The following is a 22,045-nucleotide window of genomic DNA, read 5'->3' as shown; positions in this document are numbered from 1 at the left end:
CAACCCCCAGCCCCTGGCAACCTCCAGCTGTTTCTATGAGTGAGACGATTCTAAGCACCTCATCGAAGCAGAACCCAAAGCCCCGGGCTCTTTTGTGTTGGGCTCATTTCTCTTAGCACAGTGTCTTCAGGGTTCATCCATGCTGTAGTGTGCCTCTCAATTTCATTTTTTTTCAAGGCTGAATAATATTCTGTTGCACGGATATACCAACATTTGTTTATCCACTCATCTGCTGATGGACGCTTGAGTTGCTTCCACCTTTTGGCAGCCATGAATGATGTGATGTTGCTATGAACACGGGTGTACAAATAGCGATTTGAGTCTTTGCCTTTGGTCCTTCGGGGTATATGCCTAGAAGTACAGTTGCTGCGTCTTATGGTCGATCTGTGTTCACTTTGTTGGGGGGCTGCCGTGCTGTCTTCCTCATCTCATTCTTTCTATGCTGCTTTATAGAAATCAAGTCCGTTTGGTTTCATTCAGTCAATGCTGCAGGGACCGTCTTTGGACGTGTCTTCTTGCGCACACAGGAATGTGTATCAAAGGTAATCTCTGACCAAATCAATGCTGTTGGGTTGAGGTTAGACTTAGTTAACACATTTATTTCACTGGAGTAGGGGTCCAGCCTCCTTTGCCAAGTCCTTGAATACCTACAATCTCACTCTTCTGTTGCTGCAGCTGTGCCCAGTAACTCCCCTTAGGACATGACAGAGCCACCTGCTGCCTCCATCTACTGAAAGGCAGAAACACAGCCCTGGTGACCTGGCCTTCAGCTTTGTCTGTCTGTCTGTCCTGAGGCTGTGTGACCCTCCAGCTCCGCCATCTGTACCTCTTGAAAGTGCCCTCCTTTTTGGGATTACCAGCAATTCAGCGGTCATCTTTCCATTCCGTTTGTGCAGTTTCATCTGCCAGAGTCACTGCCCTAAGTAGTTCCTGCTTAATTCACCCTATCCATTTAGTTGTTCCTACTTTGACTCTGCCTCTTCCAGGAAGCCTTCCCTGCTTACTCCTACTCCTTCTTATCTCTTTCTCTTCTGAACTTAACAATGATAATGGTAGTTTCTGGTACAATCTATATTTTACCTTTCAAACTCCTTACACAAGCTCTTTGGGGGAAAAACACTGTGGCCATTTACATTTTAAGAGGAGGAAACAAGTGCAGAGAGATGAAGTAACTTGCTCCAGGTCGCCACACTGTTGGGTTTGGCAGAGCTGATTCCAAGCTCAAGCAGTCGGGCTTCAGAGTTTTGAAATTCGCAGCGTGAACCTCATGCGTCCCGCTTTTGCCACATTTCTGTCTGAACTTTGCTTTGTCACACAATCAGAAACCGGGAACCACCTGGCATCACCTCTCACACACAGCAAGGCTGATGCCCTTCCTGAGAACGCTGAGTCTTTTCCTCTCCTAGTGTTCTAGGTGGATTCAGGGGCTTGGTCCTTCTTATCTTTGTCTCATTATCATCTGTGAGTCAGTCTGCAGGCTGTTTTCCAGGAAAGACGGGAAGTGATTTCCTGTCATCAGTGGAAGTAGGCCGATGGCACAGGATTCTTAAAAAGAAAAGTCTTTCTGTTTGTGAAAAAGAGCAAAGGAGACACAGCCAGCTCAAGAAGCAGAGTGAGTCACTGACCCTCACTTTGCGATGAACAACATTAACGTGTTAAAATGTATTGATGCCTGTAGATATTAGACCCTGAAAATAGGCAAACAAAACCTCAGTCCCTGATTTCAGGGGTTCACAGTGGAGCCAGACTGAGTGGTCAAAATGCAGTGACAAGGAAGTTTGATCAATCCTAAGAACAAGGCATTATAGAGAAGGGAAGCTTCATGCTTACTGGTATGTGAGTGTATGTGAGAGAGAGAGAGAGAGAGAGAGAGAGAGAGAGAGTGTGTGTGTGTGTGCATGTGCGTATGTAAGAATGTGTAAGGACATAGGCATTCATGGACATGCAGGAATATTGGGGAGTACGTGAGTGTGTGTGAGAAAGTGTGAGTAGGTGTGCATGTGTGATTATGTGTATGGGAATATATGTTTAAGTGAGTGTGTATGTCTGTGGTTGAATGGTAGATGCTAAGTGTGTGTGCGCACTCAGTCATGCCTGATTCTTTGTGACCCCATGGACTTTAGTCCCCAGACCCCTCTGTCCATGGCATTTTCCAGGCAAGAATACTGGAGTGGGCTGCCATTTCCTCCTCCAGGGGATCTTCCTGACCCAGGGATCATACTTGCGTTTCTTATGTCTCCTGCATTGGCAGGCAGCTTCTTTACCACTGCACCACCCAGGAAGCTAAATCTCCCTAAAGAAACTGACTGTTTTCATTACCTGTTGCTGTGTAACAAGTGACAAAACCTAGTGGCTTAAACGGCTTACAGGTTCTGTGGGTCAGAAATCAGAGCTTTCTTAGGAGCTGCCTGTCATCAAGGCGGGGTTTCATCTGAAGGCTCGGCTGGGGACGGATCAGCTTGCAAGCTCCGTGACACAGGTGGTGGGAAGGACTCGGTTCCTCGTGGGCTGTAGGACTGAGCCCCGCCTCAGTTCCTTGTACAGGAGCCTCTGTGTGGGACACCTCACCACTTGGCAGGTGGCTTCCAACTAAGCAAATGAGCTAGCGAGGTGGCAGCGAGCAGGATGGAGACTGGAGTCGTCGTCACCTAATTTCTTTTTGTCTTTTCTTTGGCTGCGCAGGTTTCAGTTGCGGCGTGTGGGGCCTTTGTTACATCCTGCCGGGCTTCTGTTACGGCATGGGGGCTTTGTTACGTCATATGGGGCCTTTGTTATGTCACGTGGGGCCTCTGTTACATCATGTGAGGGGCCTCTGTTATGTCCTGCCAGGCTTCTGTTACGTCACGCGGGGCCTCTGCTACGTCCTGCGGGATCTTTCTGCTGAGGCACACGGACTGTCTAGGTGAGTGTGGTTGCGGCACCCAGGCTCCAGAGCGCAAGGGTCTCAGGAGCTGCAGCTTGCGGCTCTCTAGTTGTGGCTCACGGGCTCATTTGCCCAGGGGGATGTGCGATCTTCATTCACCGACCAGGGATTGAACCGGCGTCCCCCTGTGTTGCAAAGTGTATTCTGAACCTCTGGACCACCAGGGAAGTCCTGTCACCTAATTTCAAAAGTAACAGTTCATCACTTCTGCCACTTTCTATTTGGTAGAAGTGAGTCAGAGGATCCAGCCTACACTCAAGGGGGAGGGGCTTACATAAGAGTGTGAACACCAGGAGGCAGAAATCATTGAGTCATCCTGAAGGCTGCCTGTCACACGTTTGCTCTGGTCGAGCCTTTAAGGGTGACCCGGAGTTAATCAGGTGACTAAGGGTCAGAGGGTGCTGTAGGCAGAGAGAACCAGTGAGCAGAAGCACGGAGAGGGAAGAAAGCCCACAGCATCAGGAGAAAGCAGTGCCTGTGTGGCTGGCATTAGCTTGTATGTGTGCTCACACACACGTGTGTTTCATGCACATGCATGTACACACAGGCTTCCCAGATGGCGCTAGTGGTAAAGAACCCACCTGGCAAGGCAGGTAGACATAGAGACATGGGTCCCATCCCTGGATTGGGAAGGTCCCCTGGAGGAGGGCTTAGCAACCCACTCCAGCATTCTTGCCTGGAGAAGCCCATGGACAGAGGAGCCTGGCGGGCTACAGTCCATGGGGTTGCAAAGAGTCAGATACGACTGAAGCAACTTAGCATGCATGGACACATGCATGAACACACCTGTAGTTATTGGGAGGCATGAGATGAGTCTAGAGCACATATTGGCTGCAGAGGCAGTATCACCAACAGGGAAAAAAGTTAGTTCTTGCAGGGAGTGAAAAATCTTAGATATTACAGTGGTAAATGGTCCTCCAGAATGCAACCCTGTAGTATATTTGAGGTGTTAGAAGAGAGGGTCAGTTAGGAAAACACTGTCCAAAAGGAACCTTGTAATGAGAGTGATAAGGAAATAAAGGTCAAGAAATTCTGATCTGACAAAAGTGAGAGAAGCAGTGATTGGATACTTATAATCTATCAGACATTGTGTTAAGCATTTTCTATGTTTTCTAATTCAATTTTGCAACAGCTCTGTATAGTTTGCACCTTGTACTGTGCTTAGTCGCTCAGTTGTGTCCGACTCCCTGCGACCCCATGGACTGCAGCCCGCCAGGCTCCTCTGTCCATGGGGATTCGCCAGGCAAGAATACTGGAGTGGGTTGCCGTGCCCTCCTCCAGGGGATCCTCCCAACCCAGGGATTGAACCCAGGTCTCCAGCATTGCAGGTGGATTCTTTATAGACTGAACCACCAGGGAAAACCCAGTTTGCACCTGAGGGAGGAGGAAACTGGGGTGGGCAGCTCCTGACGTGGCCCCCAGCGATCCTCACCCGCTGGTGTTCATGTCTGTGTAATGCTTTCCCCTTTAATGTGGGCTGGACCTAGTGACTAGCTTCTAACAAACAGAGTACGGCAGAAGGTGTAAGATGTCATTCCTGTGATTAGGCTATAAGCATGGATTTCTTTATAACCACCTAACCCTTGGACTGCAAGGAGATCTAACCAGTCCATCCTAAAGGAAATCAGTCCTGAATATTCATTGAAAGGACTGATGTTGAAGCTGAAACTCCAATACTTGGGCCACCTGATGCGAAGACCTGACTCATTTGAAAAGACCCTGAGATTGAAGGCGGGAGGAGAAGGGAACGACAGAGGATGAGATGGTTGGATGGCATCCCTGACTCAATGGACATGAACTCTGGGAGTGACGGACAGGGAGGCCTGGTGTGCTGCAGTCCATGGGGTCTCAATGGGTTGGACACAACTGAGCGACTGAACTGAACTGAGTCATGTAATTGACACTCCTCTGTCACTTTCTCTCTTTCAGCTCTTCTCATGTGGTTGCTCTGATGAAGCAGGAGAGATCCAGGTGGCAGCGAACTCAGGCGGCTCCTGCCATCTGTCAGCAAGGATCTGAGGCACTTACTCCAGAAGCTCCCGAGGTGCTGAATGCTTCCAACACCAGCGGCGTGAGCTTGGAAGTGGATCCTGTGTCAGCTGAACTTTCAGATGAGACCACAGGCTAGCCTGACACTTTGCAACCCGTAAGAGACTCTGAACAGAGGAGCCAGGGGAGCTATGCCTGGATTCCTGATCCCTGGAAACTGTGAGGTAACAAAAGTGTGTTGTTTTAAGCCTCTAACTTTTGAAGTTATTTTATTATTTTGAATTTTTTGGCCACACTGTCTGGCATGTGGAATCTTAGTTCCCAGACCAGGGATTGAAACCGGGCCTCCTGCATTAGAAGCACGGAGTCTTGGCCTCTAGACCCCCAGGGAAGTCCCAGGTGGTAATTTTAAAATGCAGCAATATATAATAAAGAAACAGGCTCAGAGAAGTAAAGGCATTGGTCCAAGGTCACCCAGCTATGATCCCAGACCTGGGCTACTAATGCTCAGCTCAATTCTCTTTATCATCCCCCCTGCGCCTCTAGAGTCTAGATCACAGTGGCCTTAAATGCTTGGTGCAGGAGCGGGGCCCCTTTCATGAAGGTGATGGGAAGCTGGGGAAGGTTTTGGTGGGGAGTGACGTGGGGTGGGGGAAAGCTTGTGTCTTCTTGAGTCGAATGTCTGGATTCCAGCTGGCAGTGGCTCGCCTGGGAGCCGGGGACATCGGGATCATGCCAGCAAGACCTTGGAATGTTCTCAGGAATGAAGCTGAGGGTCAGAAGTAGCAAAAGAACTACCCCCTTGGTCTCCTTCGCATCACGGTTTCCTGAAGACACCTGTGTTCAGAAGGAAGGCAGGCAGAAGTCCAAAGCTGAATCAAGGTGCTGGCTCTGTTTCCTGGGACAGTCACAGACTCCTGAGGGTCGTATTCTCTGTGTTTGGGCCATCACCACAGTGGCCTCCCTCTGGACGCTTGACCCACGCTCTCGGGCGGGCAGTGTATCTGCGACCACCCGTGGCCCTGGTGAGAGCTGCTCAGGAGGCTGGCGCCTTTCATTTCCTTGCAACAATAGTGCTGGAAAATAGCTTTCTGGACTTGGTCCCAAACTGATAATTAAAGGAACGCTTGATCGCCAGCAAGGGCAGAAGCGTCTACCAATGGCCTTTCAGAAAAAGTAAAACCAATAAAAATAGCCTCACTCCCTTCAGTGTCCAAGTGGAAATAGCTGACAGGTTTGGGAACAGCCTCAGCTGTTTCTCTGTCCTCTGTTTCTCTGCCAGGGACGCGAAGGGACGTTCTTCACAGGCTGAGAGTTTTAGTTTGGTTTCTGATTCTGCATGGACCCAAAGGCCCCATCGGCTCTGTCTTTGGCTTCCTGCGGCCATGTTGTTAGAACACGCCTTAGGGTCAGCTGCAGGGGTCCACGCGGACCTAGGCAAGGCCCAGGCCTCAGAAGTAGGGTGTGAGAGTGCGGGCTTTGCACTCAGATTGCCCCGGAAGCCAGCACTGGTTCTGGCATTCTCTAGCTGCGTAGATTTGGGCAAGTTACTTCAATTTTCTGAGCCTCAGGTTTCTCACCACTCACCTGGTTGTACCTACCAGCCAGGACATCGTGAGGATGAAAAGGGAAGATGCAGGGAAAGCACTTGGCTTGACGCCTGGCAGATATGAAGTGATCCAAAATTTTAGCAAGATATTGACGCTAGTGGGGGTCAGGGGGTGGGGAGAGTTTGGAGGGTAGGAAAGGGCCAGCCTGCAGCCCCCAGAGATCGTACCCACGGACCTGATGCTGCTCAGTTGAAGCAGCCTGTCTTGGAACTTCCCTGGTGGTTCAGCGGTTAAGATTCTGAGCTGTCAATGCAGGGGATACAGGTTCAATCCCTAGTCAGGGAATTCAGACTCCACACGTTGCATGGCATGGCTGCCCCCCAAAAAGCGTAGCCGTTTAAAAGAAAGGCTTGCTGTCCTCCAGGAACACCAGCTCTGGGGCCTTCCTAAAACTCGGAGCTTTGTTGTCCTGCTTGTTGTCCACGAGGGGCTGTAGTCATTGATGATAATCAGGTTATTACAGATGGTAAACAGGTTAATCATGTTAGGGATTAAGGATACCACAGATGGGTGTGTATTTGTCTCGGGTTGTTTGAAATAAAAGATCCAATTGATGTGTGTTAACAAGACTTTTTTTTTTTTTTGGTTTTGTGATTAAAGACGTAATGCTGACTAGAGGCTAAAAGGTCTGGTGTGATGGAAGGAGCCCTGTAGCGGTCTGAACGTGTTTTAGCGCCCCCTTGGCTCAGCTTCCCTAAGTGGGACGGCAGCAGCCAGCATCTCTAACCCTGTGGTGGTCCCTCCGGCTGCGTCTGTGTGCCTTGGGGCAAGCGGGCTCAGCAGTCTCTGCCTTTGATGTCACCTGTAAAACAGGGCTGATAATCGCCCCAGCTTGTGGGACTGTTGTGAGCTTACGGCTGGAGATGCGCCTCCCTTCGCCAGGTGTCCGGCAGGCGGTGGGAGTCGACCAAGAGTGGGGCTGCTGGAGGAGCGTCCTTGGAGGGGAATACTGCCTTGGAGGGGGGCTCCTCGGGGACGGAGCCTGAGCCGGGACGGCAGAGCCGGTGCTTTGCTGGGGGGGCACCCCCACGACAGAGGGGCAGGAGAGAAACTGAGTCAGCCTGGGGTCTCAGCTTCGGCCTGTTCCGAGTGGTGGGCAGGTGAGAGGGGCTCTGGCATATGAATTGCACGGAACTGGTCCCACCGTGAGGCATGTGACCTCTGTGACCCTGTGTCAGCCGGCCGATGCTCTCGGGCTGGAGGTGGGGGAGGTGGGGGCTTCCCTGTGCAGGAGGGCCATTTGCTGGGTTGGGAGGAGCTGGGAGCCATGGGATGCCAGTCCTCACTCATGTACTGCAGGTGGGGCCGGGTGCGCCTGGTAAGGGGTGGGGGGCGGCACCCACAGGATCTTCTGCCCCTAAAAGATGGAGACACCACGGTCCTCGCTCTTGCCATGCAGACTCTCGTGGGATCACGGCCTGTGACCGGGACGGGGACTGCAGACCGACTGACTCACGCTTCCTGGTGGCGTTGTCTACCTGGACTCCATGCTTCATCTCCGCTGCTCTGGCGCTGTCCGGCAGCGGGGATGGGAAGGTGTCTGAGCCCTTGGCATGGTCCTTCTCTCCCTTTGCTGGAAATGAAAGCAGCCAGAAACATTGCCCCCTCAGAGGCCAGAGAGATGAGATGCTGGGGGCTGCTTGATGTGAGAGAAATTGCTGTAAAAAGCACATTACCACAGCGATGGAGAGGAGGATGTTAGCAGGCAGTCCCCAGGGAAGCGAGGTACCTTGGCCAGTCATCAGAAGGCTTCCCAGGGGTGTGAATAGAATTCTTCCCTGTGCTAGAGGCTGAGCAATTCCAGGCCATGAAGTTTGCTGCAGTTCGGTTCTGCCCTTGCAGATAAAGTGGATGGGTGTTAGACCTTGACAGATGAAGTCCCTTTGGCTAGGGATGTAACCGCAGTGGGCTAGGAGACAGGTCTCAGGGCTGTAGGAGGTCGGGGGCCGAGTCCTAGAATCAGGGGAGAGGCAGGGCTGAGAGAAGCTGTGTTTCATAAACTAAACACCTAAGATACAGCACAGAGTCAGCCAGCCTCAAATCGGAGATTAGCCTGGGAGCAGCCCCACCCTTGTGATTGGGGTGTGGAGCCCAAGGGGAGGTATTGTGGAGCAGGTGTGTGGGATGGGAGCTCTGCATACACTCGTTTCTCTGTCTGCCCATCCATCATCCATCCACCCATCTGTCTATCCATTCATCCATCTATTCATCCAGCCATCATTCACCCATCATCCATCCTCCACCCATTCTTCACCATTAATTTAAAAATTTCTGTTGAACAGTTAATGCATTCACATGGAAAAATTCAAATAGAACAATAGAGTAAAAGGTAACAGCAGTAGCAACTTGGTTTTCCTCCCTAGAGAACAAGTTACCAGTTTCTTTTGGTTCCTTCCAGAAATATTTTGCAGTCACACAAATGTATCAGTGTGTACAAATGGCAGAAAACTGTATTCTATGCCTTGTTCTTTCAGCATGTCTTTAAGACACAGATGGCAACTATGTCAGCTTGGGCGAGCTCAGGGTGTGCCACGTATGTTTCAGGAACCAGGGTGAGTGCAGAGAATTGTAGACCCAGGCTTTGAAAAGTTCTGCCAAATGGCTTCCCAGAAATTGAACATCAGTAAGATCTAATTTTTCAGTTTCTGTCTGAGTAGGGACAGCTGGAGTTTCATTCATCTGCAGTCCTTGACATTAAATGGCTTTCTTTGCTACTTCTCCAACCCCCCCTCCCCCAAATAAACTAACAGGGCATTTGCCACTGATGTTGCTGAGTAACCAGTTTTTCACAACAAAGCTGTGAACAACTTACCTGTTGTTATTCTAGCAACGTTCATACCTATTGCTGAAAGAGGGCTCCCTTTATCCACATATGTAAACTGGATTTTCATGCCCAATTCTTCATTTTCCCCAACTTTTCAAATCTACAGAAAAGGTAAAAGAGTAATACAATGACCAGCCAACCTTATCCCTTCACTGATTATTGGCGTTTGACATTTTTTTGCCACATTTTTCATTTTTTTTTGCCACATTTTTCATTTTTTGCCACATTTTCCCCCCAAACCATTTGAAATTAGATTGTGGACACCACGATCCTTCATCTCTTGGGAGTCTACATCTCCTAAGAACTAGGACATTCTCTTACGTAGCTACAATACTGTCATGCTCAAACACTTAATAATTGGCACAATTGTTTTATCTAACGTAAAATTCATATTCAGAGTTTCCAATTACCTTCTTATTGTTCTTTGAAGCTACTTTTTCCTTTTCTGATCCAGTCAAGGGTTACTCATTACATTCAATTGTCATGTCTCTTAGAGATCTTTACCCTAGAATGTTCCCCACACCCCCTTTCCATCGACTTTGTTCTTTCTGCTCCACAGGACGCTGGCATTAATTTTTTTTTTTTTTTTTGGCCACATACCGTGGCGCGTAGGACCATGGACCCCTGACCAGGGACTGAACCCTGGATTGGAAGATGGCTTGAGCAGTGGACCACCAGGGAAGCCCAACCCTGGCAATTTTTGAAGAACCAGCCAGCTGTCTCCTCGAGTGTTCACTAACTTGGATTTGTTTAATTATTGCCTTCTGACTAGATATAGAATAAATATTTTTGGCAAATGTCATACATAGGGGATGTGTTTCACTTACCACCGGGTCCCTCTGGGAGGCACGTCATGTCAGTTACTCTCCATCATTGGTAATGCTGCTTTTGAGCACTGTTCAAGGTGGTATCTGCTAGTAAAGGGACTTCTTTCCTTTTATAGGGAATAATCGAGGCTGACAATTCTGTTCCAAACAGCCTTTCTTCAGTGGTTTTAACATCCACTGATGATCCTTGCCTAAATCCATTATTATATTGGCAGTTACGATCTCTCATTCTTTCATCCTACATTTGTTATCTGGTGACTGCATGCGTGCTAAGTCGTGTCCAACTCTGTGCAATCCTACGGACCACAGCCTGCTAGGCTCCTCTGTCCATGGGATGCTCCCGGCAAGAATAATGGAGAGGGTTGCCAAGCCCTCCTCCAGGGGATCTTCTTGACTCAGGGATCAAACCCATGTCTCTTACATCTCCTGCAAAGAAACCAGCAGGGTTCTTTACCACTAGCGCCACCTGAGAAGCCCTTATTATCTGGCGTTCCTGCTGCCTGTGTCTCCCCCTCACCTTGAAATTTCCTATTTTTAGTGTCACTGTGGTCTTACAGAGCCTCTGTACTTCCCACAAGATTCGGCCAGGTGCAGCCCCTCCAAGCTGACTTCTTTGGCCTTCTCACAAATCTCCATCAGTTTTGAGCAACTTCCTTACTTGCTTACACAACAGAATGTTCCCCCAGAAATAGAATCAGTCATTTCCCCTTTTAGAAGAGGCATGGTATTTATTTATTTAGTTGTTTATTTATTTGACTGAGCTGGGTCTGCGTTGCTGTGCAGGGGCTTTCTCTAGTTGCAACGAGCAGGGGCTTCTCTCTAGCTGCGGTTCTCCAGCTCCTCATCATGGAGACCTCTCTTGTTGCGGAGCGTGGGCATGCTAGGGGAAATGATTGATGCTGGCTGTGCTTTTTTGTTATTACTTCTAGCTCTTTCGAGTGCAGAGCTAGGATACGTTTGTATTTAGATCATGAGTTCATAGTGATACTGCCAATTTTTCCTCACCTCTCCTCATTCCATATTTGTATCTTCATTCTCCCATAGTGAGAGTCCTAATTTCCAAAAAAAAAAAAAAAAATCTAGTATATTACTCATTTAATCTATTAATGCACAGAATACTTTCAGAATTACTGTTCTTTTATCACAAATCTACTAAATCAAGCTCAGAGCTTCCTTGCATTTCTTTTTGTCCACTGAGGGTGTCCAGTTAGAATATGCATCTAAAAATTACTTGATCAATTATTTTCTCTGTGGATTACATTATTTATTTGCTGTAAGACAGAGTTGTTTCTGCTTGTTTTCAATTTTAGGGTTAGCATTCTTCTATTGCTTTTTATTTAATTTACGTGGTTCAAAAGCAAAACTATATCAAAGGTTATACTCAAAAGGATATGCCTCCCGTCTCGACCTTTGACCCCATCCTCAGCTACAGACTAGGGCAAATAGTTTTCATGAATTTCTGGATTTTTCTTCCCATGCTTTGTTTTGATGAAACCATCACAACCCCCACCCCACACTACTGTTTTGCACCTTGCTTTTTCCCCTTGACAATGACAATATATCCAAGAAATAACTGCATATCAGGTCACAGGCTGATTCCTCTTCTCCTTCTTTTTTCTTTTTTTTTTTTAACACTTTCTTATTATTCTAAGTGTGGTGGTACCATATTTTATTCAATTACTCTCCCATGGATGATCGTCTAAATTTAAATGATTTTTCATATTTGCTATCACAAATAATGCTGCAATGAATTGTCATGCACATATTTTTCATATTCATGGAGTTATATATCTGCAAATAAATTCCTAACAGTGGGATTTGGCAGGTCAAAGAGTAAAAGCATATGTAAATTTACCGATTTGGTAGGGGAGAAATAACTCATGTAGTTTTAATTTGCATTTCTCTTATTATGAATAAAGTTGAGCATCTTCTTATGTTTGTCTCTTTTATTTTCTGTTAACTGTTCATGTCCGCTGCCTATTTTTCCAACAGATTTTTGGTCTTTCCCTCCCTCTATTTTTAAGAGTTCTTCATATAGTTAAGAGATTAGTCCTTTATATATATACATATGCCTATGATATGGGTGTAATATATTATTAGCTGAAAAATTAGTTGCAGATATATTCTCTTGGCTTCTCACTTGTTTTTTGAGTTTTCTTATTTTAAAAATGTCATAATTCTTCTTTTTAATTCATGTATTTTTATAGTCTCATAACTCTAGGTTTAAATCTGAGATTTCTCTTTCTTTTGTATGTCTTTATTTAACTCACTACCAAGACTTGATGTTTCTTTCTTCTTAATATTTCTTGAATCTGTTATTTCCCTTTCACAGACCGTGGTAAATATCTTAGTGATTGTGCCCACGTGGCCATGAGATCTATTCTCCTGGATCGAGATTTTCTGCTCCTAAGTGGCCTGAATAATCTTCTTAGACCTCTTAATATTGCCCCGAAAGTTTCAGAGGTTTTATTTACTTTTGGAAAAAATCTTTTTTTTCCATCTGTTCTTCAGATTGGATCATTTCTGTTGACCTATATTCTAGGTGAGCAAGTCTTTCCTCTGTCATTTCCATTCTGCCATTATACTTGCCCATCGCGTTTTATTTCATATACTGTGTTTTTCAGACCTAGAATTTCTATTTGGTTTCTTTTTGCATCTTCTTTTCCTGTTGAAGTTTTCTATCATGTTTATTATGCTCAGTTATTCCTTTAAATCTTTGGGCAGTTATTGTAGCTCTTGAGAATGAGCTACATTTTCCCATTTCCTTGTAAGATGAATAATTTTGTTTTTATCTTAAACATTGTGACTATCATACCATAGAAACTTAAGATTGTTTTACATTTCTAAAGGGTGTTTGGTTTTTGGATTTTTTTTTTTTTTGTAGGCAGTTGACTTGATTGAAATAAAATCATAAAATCTGTCTCTTGAATGGTGGGTAATATCTTAGTTTAGTATTTTTTTTAACCCTTATCTAGGCTTCTTGGAGTCTTCCTCATGCTATTCAGGGGTTAGACCGGTCTTCCACATTGCAGGGGGATTCTTTACCTGCTGAGCCATCAGGGAAGCAGCCCGAGATCTGGGCAAAGTTTATACACAGAGTTTTGGAGCCTTTTTGCTCTGTATCTCTCCCTTTTAGGATTCCCCACGTCCCTCACTTGCGGCTGCAGTTGCTCTGAACTCTGTCTTCCAGTTATTCAGGCCGGAAAGATTGCGGGTTTTCCATCAGAGTTTTAGCTTCCCGTGTAGCACTGACTGTGCCCTGACTGTGCCCTGACCTCAGGCTAAGGAAGTGTAAAAAGTCGGGAAGGCCACCCCCTGCCATTTCCTTCTCCCAGGGCCCTGCCTCGGGGAAGTCCACGTGCTTTGGCTGACTTTCCAGTGCCTTCACGTAGTGGTTCCCTCTGCCCCCTGAGTTTGTTGCTGTTATTTGTGGGAGAGTCAGTTCAGTAGGAGCTTACTCAGCAAGAAGCAGAACTCTGATTAATTTGTCAAAAGCATTTTCAGCCTTCCCCTCTTTGTCAAGAACTGGCTCCTCTTACTTGTCACATGTTACAGGTCAAGATACACGTGGCAAAATACTTGCAGTTCCAGTTGTCAGTTCCTCTGTCTGTTGGTGCCTTTACTGTGCAATGGATCCAATCACAGAGTCTTTATTTAACCACGGAGAGTGAAAATATCAATGCACTGTTTGAAAATAAAGATAATATTTAGAAGAATAGCAAGCATGTCTAATTATTTCTAATGATTAGTATTTATACTTACTCAGTGGAGGGTGTAATTAAGAGCATGTTCTAAAGGAATACAAACCCCTCAATACAATTAAGTTTCATCTTGCATTCTCTGTTACCCATTGTTGCTAAAATTAATTCTGTTTTTTCCCATTTTGCTTGAAGAAATACCCTTTTACCTATCTATACCTTAACTTTCGGCTTGCTCACAGGTTTCCTAGCAACTGGGCTAATGAATGCAGTATTTTTTTTTTTTTTTTGTTATTCCGGTATACTATGCTATTTTTAAGTACCAAAATACTGCCTTTAAAAAAGGTAATACTGTTATTTTGGTATTTTAAGAAATCTGAAGCTGAATCATTTACATCTTGAGACTTCAAGAGAGCTTTATGCTTCCTTGAGAGTTTTAATTGAACAAAAGATCACCTGTTTAGGAAATGTCTTTCTCATCTTCATTAATCTCAAGAGAAGGAAAAAATAACATGTATTTGACAAGGCAAAGCGTGTGTTTCAGAGCTGCCACTAATGAAAGTTCTTCGTGTAAGTGTGATGAGAATATGACCACGTTGGAACTGAGGTGGGGACTTCTGCAGCCACAGCTGGACCCAGTGATTCTGCAACCGTTTGTGAAAACACAAAAGTGCTTGAAGATGAGCTGGCAGCAGTTTCCTTAAAGGAAACTCCAGGCTCCTATCAGGAAAAAATCATACTCTCTGTGAAGAATCAGCTATTCCAAAGGATCTCAAAGTTCCTTGAATATGAAAGTGTCAAAAGGAAATACCTGGATTAGCTAACCCTCTCCTCTCCATTCCTCTGAGTAGTTTTTTTTTTTTTTTTTTTTTAACATCTTGACAACTTTTCATGACAAAATGCTCAGGAATCAACTGTGACGTCACTGATACACACTTATTTTTTAATGATTGCATTTAATGAATCATAATATTTTAAAAAATTTCCCAGTTAGTAAAGCTTCCTTTTATTTTTATTCAATGTTAACTATGTTATTTTCCTAGCACTTTGTTGGGTTTTATATGCTAATAATTTGTATCAAGTGTGTAGCATGTGCCCTTGTATTTTCTGTACTTATTGTAGTGCCTAACGTTTCATAATGTTTATACATTTATGTATTCAGCTTACAGTGGATGATTCATTTCGGTGGCTTAAAATAGGTTTATTCATTTCATACACTTTTTGATAAAACTGCTGTATTAAATACAAAATGCAGGTATAGTCATTTTCCAGTGGTACCTGTACTCATGTGTCTGGCCACTAGTAGAGTTATATCTGCTGTTAAATTCCTAGGAGAGGATTCTTATCTGCGCTCTGCCAATCTCAGAAAGGCAGGCTGGGTGAGGACCAAGTCCTCAGAAGCTGCCTGGTAGATGAGAAAGGATGGATTCAGGTGTTAGAATGCACCCCCACGTTTGTATCCCAGTTACAGGGTTCACTCCTCTGAGCCTGAGTTTCTCTGTTTGTAAAGCGAGGATCGAGTTTTGTCCACACTAGGGGGTTCCTGTGATCATTAGATGAGCACAGGCCAATGTGGCTGTCTCCTTGGAGACGCTGGCCCCGTGTTAGCCTTCTGTCGCACCTTCCCTGAAAGAGACTCCCTGCTAGAAAGCAAGTACCTGGCAACAGAAACGGAGCCTGGGCACCGCGGCTCAATGGGGGCGTCATCCTGGGCACCGCGGCTCGATGGGGGCGTCCTTGGCTCCACTGAAGGGGAAGCAAGGGTCTGTGAGACCAGTTGAGCTCGCTCCGGGGGAGCCGGGGAGGGAAATTGACAGAGGAAGATGGACTGAGGGGTCTAGAGTCAGAAAGCCCCCCAGACTCACATGGTGTTTCCATGTTCTCTTTGGAATGCCTCTCGACGTGAATGAAGAGTAAATTGAAACGTGGGAGCTGCAGTGGAGGAGCCTGTTCCTTTGTTCATGGAAGTGCTGGGAGGCTGCCTGGCAGGAACCAATGGGGCTGTGAGAAGGTGCTTGTTCCAGAGAGCCTTGCAGAAGAGCGGGAAGGGTGGAGGTGGGCACTTCTGCCATCCCTTTGGAACTGAGTTAGACCTTGCGAGCGGCTTCAGGAAACCTCGAGTTAACTATTAACACTTTCCATGAAATTAAAAGACGCTTACTCCTTGGAAGTAAAGTTATGACCAACCTAGACAGCATATTGAAAAGCAGAGACATTACTTTGCCAACTAAGGTCCGTCCGGTCAAGGCTATGGTTTTTCTGGTGGTCATGTATGGATGTGAGAGTTGGACTGTGAAGAAAGCTGAGCACGGAAGAATTGATGCTTTTGAACTGTGGTGTTGGAGAAGACTCTTGAGAGTCCCTTGGGCTGCAAGGAGATCCAACCAGTCCATTCTGAAAGAGATCAGCCCTGGGATTTCTTTGGAAGGAATGATGCTGAAGCTGAAACTCCAGTACTTTGGCTACCTCATGCGAAGAGTTGACTCATTGGAAAAGACTGTGATGCTGGGAGGGATTGGGGGCAGGAGGAGAAGGGGACGACCGAGGATGAGATGGCTGGATGGCATCACTGACTCGATGGATGTGAGTCTGAGTGAACTCCGAGAGTTGGTGATGGACAGGGAGGCCTGGCATGCTGCGATTCATGGGGTCGCAAAGAGTCGGACACGACTGAGCGACTGAACTGAACTGAACTGAGTGACACCACAACACACGGTCCCATCTCTTTCCTTGCTGAATAATTCAGAGTTCAGCAAGCGTAGCAGCCAAGAGGCGAGCGTGCGTGTGGGTGCGTGTGTGCGTGTGCGCGTGTGTGTGAGTGTGCATGTCTGTGTATGCATGTGTGTGTGTGCATGCATGTGCGCACACGTGTGTGTTTGTGTGTGTGTTTGTGTATGTGTGTTTGTGTGTGTGTGTGTTTGTGTGTGTGTGTTTATGTGTGTGGGGGGGTGGTCATTATTTGTGGTGATTCCAAGTTTATTCGATTTTTGCGAACCTCCATCTGTTTATCTGATTCCATGACATGAATCTAATTGCTTTGAAAATTTTGGCTGACAAACCCTGTCTCGCTCAGCCGCCGCCCAGGCTGTGATGAGCTCCCAGCGCAGCGTGCCACGCATCACTTCCCCCAGTCCGTTTCTAAAATACTGGCGACACTGTTTATTTCATTAAGGCTCTGTGCCTGCACTGATTAAAGAGACTCATCCACGGGAGGGAGACGTGGGCACGAAGCTTTAGCTCCCCTCAAACCCCCACTGGTGGTCAGGTCCGCCGGTCCCACTGTTGTGAACAGGAACTTTCTCCTCTAACCGCAAGCACAGTACTGGGCACACGATGGGACTGTGAATCGACTTTCACTCAAGATTCCCGAGACGCTGCCTAGATCCAAATGTTTATGGATGATTTCTGGGGACCCTCTCTCCCTTCATTCAAATCAGGACTCAGTCCAACAGATGTGTATTACCCGATCCCAGGACGGCTACTGGGCTCCCCAGGGGGCTCCGTGGTAAAGAACCTGCCCAGAATGCAGGAGACCCAGGTTCCATCCCTGGGTCGGGAAGACCCCATGAAGGAGGGCATGGCAGCCCACTCCAGCATTCTTGCCTGGAGAATCCCGTGGACAGAGGAGCCTGGCGAGCTACAGTCCATGTTCCAAATGCTGAGATACAGCAGAGGACAAAGTGATGAGAATCCCTGAACTTACCTTCTGGGTTTAGGGGTAGAAAGCATAGACTTTAATTATTAATGAAAGATAATAATTAATAAACAGATGTACCCCAGAGTGCGATAAGTGCTAAGGAGCAACATATAGCTGGGAAGAAAGGCAGGCAGTGGGTGCAGGCGGCACCACATGCTGCTGGCTCCACAGACGCACCCACTGCCCGACTGATGGGTACTGGTCGGAAGCCAGGCCACCGTCAGCAGGTCAGGACGGCTGATTAAAGTCTGGCTGGAGCAGGGTGGAATGGATATGTCACAGTGACTTCGGGACTCTCGGTCCCCGAAGACTTCCTCGTGGGGCAGAGCAGGCGTGGGGAGAAGGAGGGGATGGCCTCAGAGCGTGGAGTCCACCCTTCATATCTACTCTGCGAGGTCTTTATCTGCTCTCTCTCTGGTGGTCCTCCTCTTTCTCTGACCAATGCTTATTCATACTGTACATCCTAGTTTAAACAGCACATTCTCGGGGCTGGGGAAGGGGTTCGCTGTTCCCCAGACTAGTTTGAGGGGCTTCCCAGGTGGCGCTAGTGGTAAAGAACCTGTCTGTCAATGCCGGAGATCTAAAAGATCCAGGTTCGATCACTGGGTTGGGAAGATCCCTGGAGGAGGGCATGGTAACCCACTCCAGTATTCTTGCCTGGAGAATCCATGCACAGCGGCTCCTGCTAGGCTACGGTCCATAGGACCACACAGAGGCAGACACCGCTGAAGTGACTCAGCGCACAGACTAGACTGAAACCCTCTTCCCAGGATTGCTCAGCCCCTGTGCTTTTCCGTCACCACCATGTACCCCTGTGACTTTTTGGCGCGCCTGTCATTTCAGTTAGACTCTAGCAGCCGGACAGTGACTTCACAGCTACCCGAGGCTAATGGCACAGTAGCTGCCCAAGCTGTCCTTCCCTGTCCTCTGAGCTCAGGGTCTTGCTCGGTGCCTGGAACATCCTACAGACAGGGGCTCAAGAGAGAGAGAGGGAAAGAGAAGGAAAGAATGGGTGTTGACAAAGCATAAGGGAGACACAGAGGCAGTGGCGGGCTCCGGAGGTGGAGGAAAGTGTCAGCGGGGAGCTGATGTCAGTTCCGTGCTGAAGGGCAAGGAGGCATGTTCCAGGTGGAGTTTGAGGGTGGGCGCTCCAGGGAGACGGGAGAGCAGGTGCAGACGCGGAGGTGCGGAACCACAGGCTGCTCGCAGAGCCATTTGAGCACTGAGTCCGGGGAAGGATGTCAGGATGCAGGGAGCAGGGTGAATGAACCCGAGGCGGTCGGCAGAGGTCACAGTATGAAGGACCTTGTAAGCATGTTTGGCCATGGGCTTTGCCCTGGGGCTCAGTGGAAGCTGCTGCTTTTTTGTGAGTGGACGGTGATGTTTCTGTTGTAGAAAGATGATGGGGCGTTGTGGAGTCAGGGTGGCAGGGCTGGGAAGGTACCGATGCTCACTGTGATAGATCCGGAAGCTAATTCCTGTCCTTTGTCCCAGCTTCTGGGACAGGAAGCTGGACGGTGGCCCCCACCACTACACCGGCCCTCTCTCCATCATGAGGGCAGCATGTGAAACGGCAGCTGGGGTTGGTACGGACTGGTGAAATGAGAGGTGTTCTCCATGCCCCTGGCTGCCATCCAGGTGGCTGGAAGGGGGCACACTTGGGGAAGTCTCCCCTACTCCTGGGCTTACCTCGTGGCTCAGATGGTAAAAAATCTGCCCAGAATGCAGGAGACCCAGGTTCGATCCCTGGGTTGGGAAGATCCCCTGGAGAAGGCAATGGCAACCCACTCCAGTATTCGTGCCTGGAGAATCCCATGGACAGAGGACCCTGGCGGGCTACAGTCCATAGGTTGCAAAGAATCGGACACGAACGAGCGACTAACACATAAACCCTTTCTCCCAGTGCCTAGAGGGTGGCTCCTGACTGAGCCTCTGCTCCTTGTCTGGGCTCCAAGACTGGTTGAGCCAGGACAGGAGCCGTCTGGACGGACCCAGGAAGGGCAGTCATTGGAGCTGATTAAGCCTTCAGAATAGGTTGGGGCTCCTCCGGGAATCAAGCTAGTTTCAGTCCTTGTGAAATCCACAGGAAGCTACTGCCTGGCCACTTGTGCCTGGAGATCAGGCTTTCAAGGGGAGCCCATCTTGAAGGTGGACAAGGTCCTGGACCCACCATTTTTTGAGGATCAATTACGTGCCAGGTGTTGTTCCATTTCATCCTTGGGCAACCCTCCCAGGGAAGTGTAACTCCAACTTTCCAAAGAAGAACCGAGGTACAGAGAGGTCAAGGGCCTTGCCTGAGGTCGCACAGCAGGTTCCTCGAGCAGCAGGCAGAGCCTGTGCTGGTTCCCCTGGACCGGCGGCCAGCTTTTCTGATTTTGTCTCAGATGTGGTGTCAGAGCTCAGCTCAGTCCCTCTGCAAGTGAAAGAGCCAGGGCTCACTAAACAGCCTCACAGCGCCAGGCACTGTCCATTACGTTGTTTCAATTTCTTGCGACAGTTCATTCAAAATGAAGGTTTTTGTCCCCATTCACAAAGAGCTAAGGCTCCAAGAGCTTGGTCAAGGTCACACAACTGGAAAGCGATGAAAGCAAGTTTGAATCTAGGTGGCCTGAGTGATCTGGGGGCAGAGGCAAGGGGTATGCCAACTTGAAGAGGACCTCAGTCCCTGTCTTCTATGAAGAAAAAAATCAGCAAAGAGACAAAGATTGTGAAGCAGATGAAGTGTTTGTTAGAAGCAGAGTACACGTGAAACACCTGGTGAGCTTGGGGAGCGAGTCGCGCCCAGTGAGGACGGCTTACATCACTTGCGTGGGATGGCCTTCCGGGTGCTCTCTGGCCGCTCGTCCTGCTTATGCCTGTATCTGGCCCGACGCAGGGCCCTGGCTGGTGGTTGCACGTGCATCCCTCAGTCAAGACGGACTCCAGCTCGAAGGTTTCTGGGAGGTTGACAGGACATATTATGGGCTGGCAGCCCCTCCTCCCTTTGGCCCCTCCCTAGACTGAGGATCTTCTCCACAAGTGTCACTCTGGAAAATGTCACCCTTGTGACATTTGTGACCCTTGACCGCAACAATGAGAAAAATGTGGGTGCTTTGTCTTCTACCCAGTCGGGGTCTACTGCTGGCCTTTTATCTTCAGATATCAGCAGGATGCCCAGGGCTTCCCGGGTGGTGCAATGATAAAGAATCCACCCAGCAATGCAGGAGACGAAAGAGACCTGGGCTCCATCCCTGGAATGGGAAGATCCCATGGAGTAGGAAATGGCACACCACTCCAGTATTCTTGCCTGGGAGATCCCTCGGTCAGAGAAGCCTGGTGGTCCATGGGGTCGAAAAGCGTCAGACACGGCTGAGCACACACACATCAGCAGGACGGGGCTTCCCTGGAGGCTCAGAGGCAAAGAACCCACCTGCCAAGGCGGGAGATCCCCTGGAGAGAGCAATGGCACCCCACTCCAGTGTTCTTGCCTGGAAAATCCCACGGACAGAGGAGCTGGTGGGCTATAGTCCCTGGTGAAACAAAAGACTCAGACCCGTCTTAGCGAGTAAACAACAGCAGCACCAGCAGCAGAAGACTGCCTGCAGCTCCTCGGCAGGGGCCCGTCTATCTCTCACCGTGACTTCACCATGAGCAGCCGTCTCACCTGCTCTTTCTCCTTCCATCCCTCTCCCTGCAGCCAGCACTTCTTCCCAGCTAAGTCCTTCCCCAGCCCTCTCTCCTTCCTCTCCCCTCCCAAGCAGTCTCTACCCTGGCACTTCTGCTCAGACCTGTCTGTTAGGGAGCTTAGAAAGTGAGCCTGAGTCAGCAGGTTGTCCAAGCAGAATTCTCTAGACAGCAGTGTGCGAGGTAGATGACAAAGTCAATTACCGCAGCCCCAGGGAAGGGCTGTTTAGCATCTTGAAAGAATTAACAAACCAGTGCATAATTATTGCAAATGAACCGCCTCTTAATTATATCCGTGTTTCCATTACACACCCCGGTGTGCTCCAGCCCCAGGCATCCGTGGCCCCAGGTTTATTAAATCCCCTTGGCCAAAGCCAACTTCTCAGGGATGTGTGGGAACAGCTCCTCTGCTCAAACTATCAACTTAAATGCCATGTCTTTGCTTGTGGACACGTCTGCAGAAATATAGGAAAAGAGCAAAGTTGTTTCAACAGGCTGCAGCCTTTCCCTGCTCCTGCAGAGCTGTCTTCCGCCAGATTCAATTCAGTTCCATAGTAACAGCTACCTTGGCTGGCATATTTCCGGTGCGCCAGGCACTTTCTGTAATTCTCACCTACATGGAAGGTGTTGTTGTCTCCCATTTTACAGGCTGGGAAACTGAGCCTTGAAGGTCATGGGGACTTGCCCAAGGTCATATGTTTGGTCAGTTGCAGCCAGGGTCTACGGGAAATCTGAGTCTGTGTTTCCAAATAGCTCAGCTCCAGTTTCTGGTGTCCCCTCCTTTTACTGTCTAGTTAGAGTTTGTCTCGAACCC

The 22,045-nt window shown here is 48.2% G+C and overlaps 1 long non-coding RNA gene across 1 annotated transcript; it reads left to right on the top strand.

Moving 5' to 3' along the window:
* Positions 1 to 4,789: 4,789 nt before the first annotated feature.
* LOC120869101 lies at positions 4,790 to 7,076 on the top strand. Its single transcript, XR_005722426.1, has 2 exons — positions 4,790 to 5,136; positions 5,674 to 7,076. It is a non-coding gene; the product is annotated as an uncharacterized LOC120869101 (long non-coding RNA).
* The last annotated feature ends 14,969 nt before the right edge of the window (positions 7,077 to 22,045 follow it).

The sequence above is a fragment of the Oryx dammah genome, unplaced genomic scaffold (genome assembly GCF_014754425.2).
Source record: "Oryx dammah isolate SB20612 unplaced genomic scaffold, SCBI_Odam_1.1 HiC_scaffold_10, whole genome shotgun sequence".
NCBI classification, from domain to species: Eukaryota; Metazoa; Chordata; class Mammalia; order Artiodactyla; family Bovidae; genus Oryx; species Oryx dammah.
The sequence above is the reverse complement of the archived record's forward strand: the minus strand, read 5'-3'. Positions and strand labels throughout refer to the sequence as shown.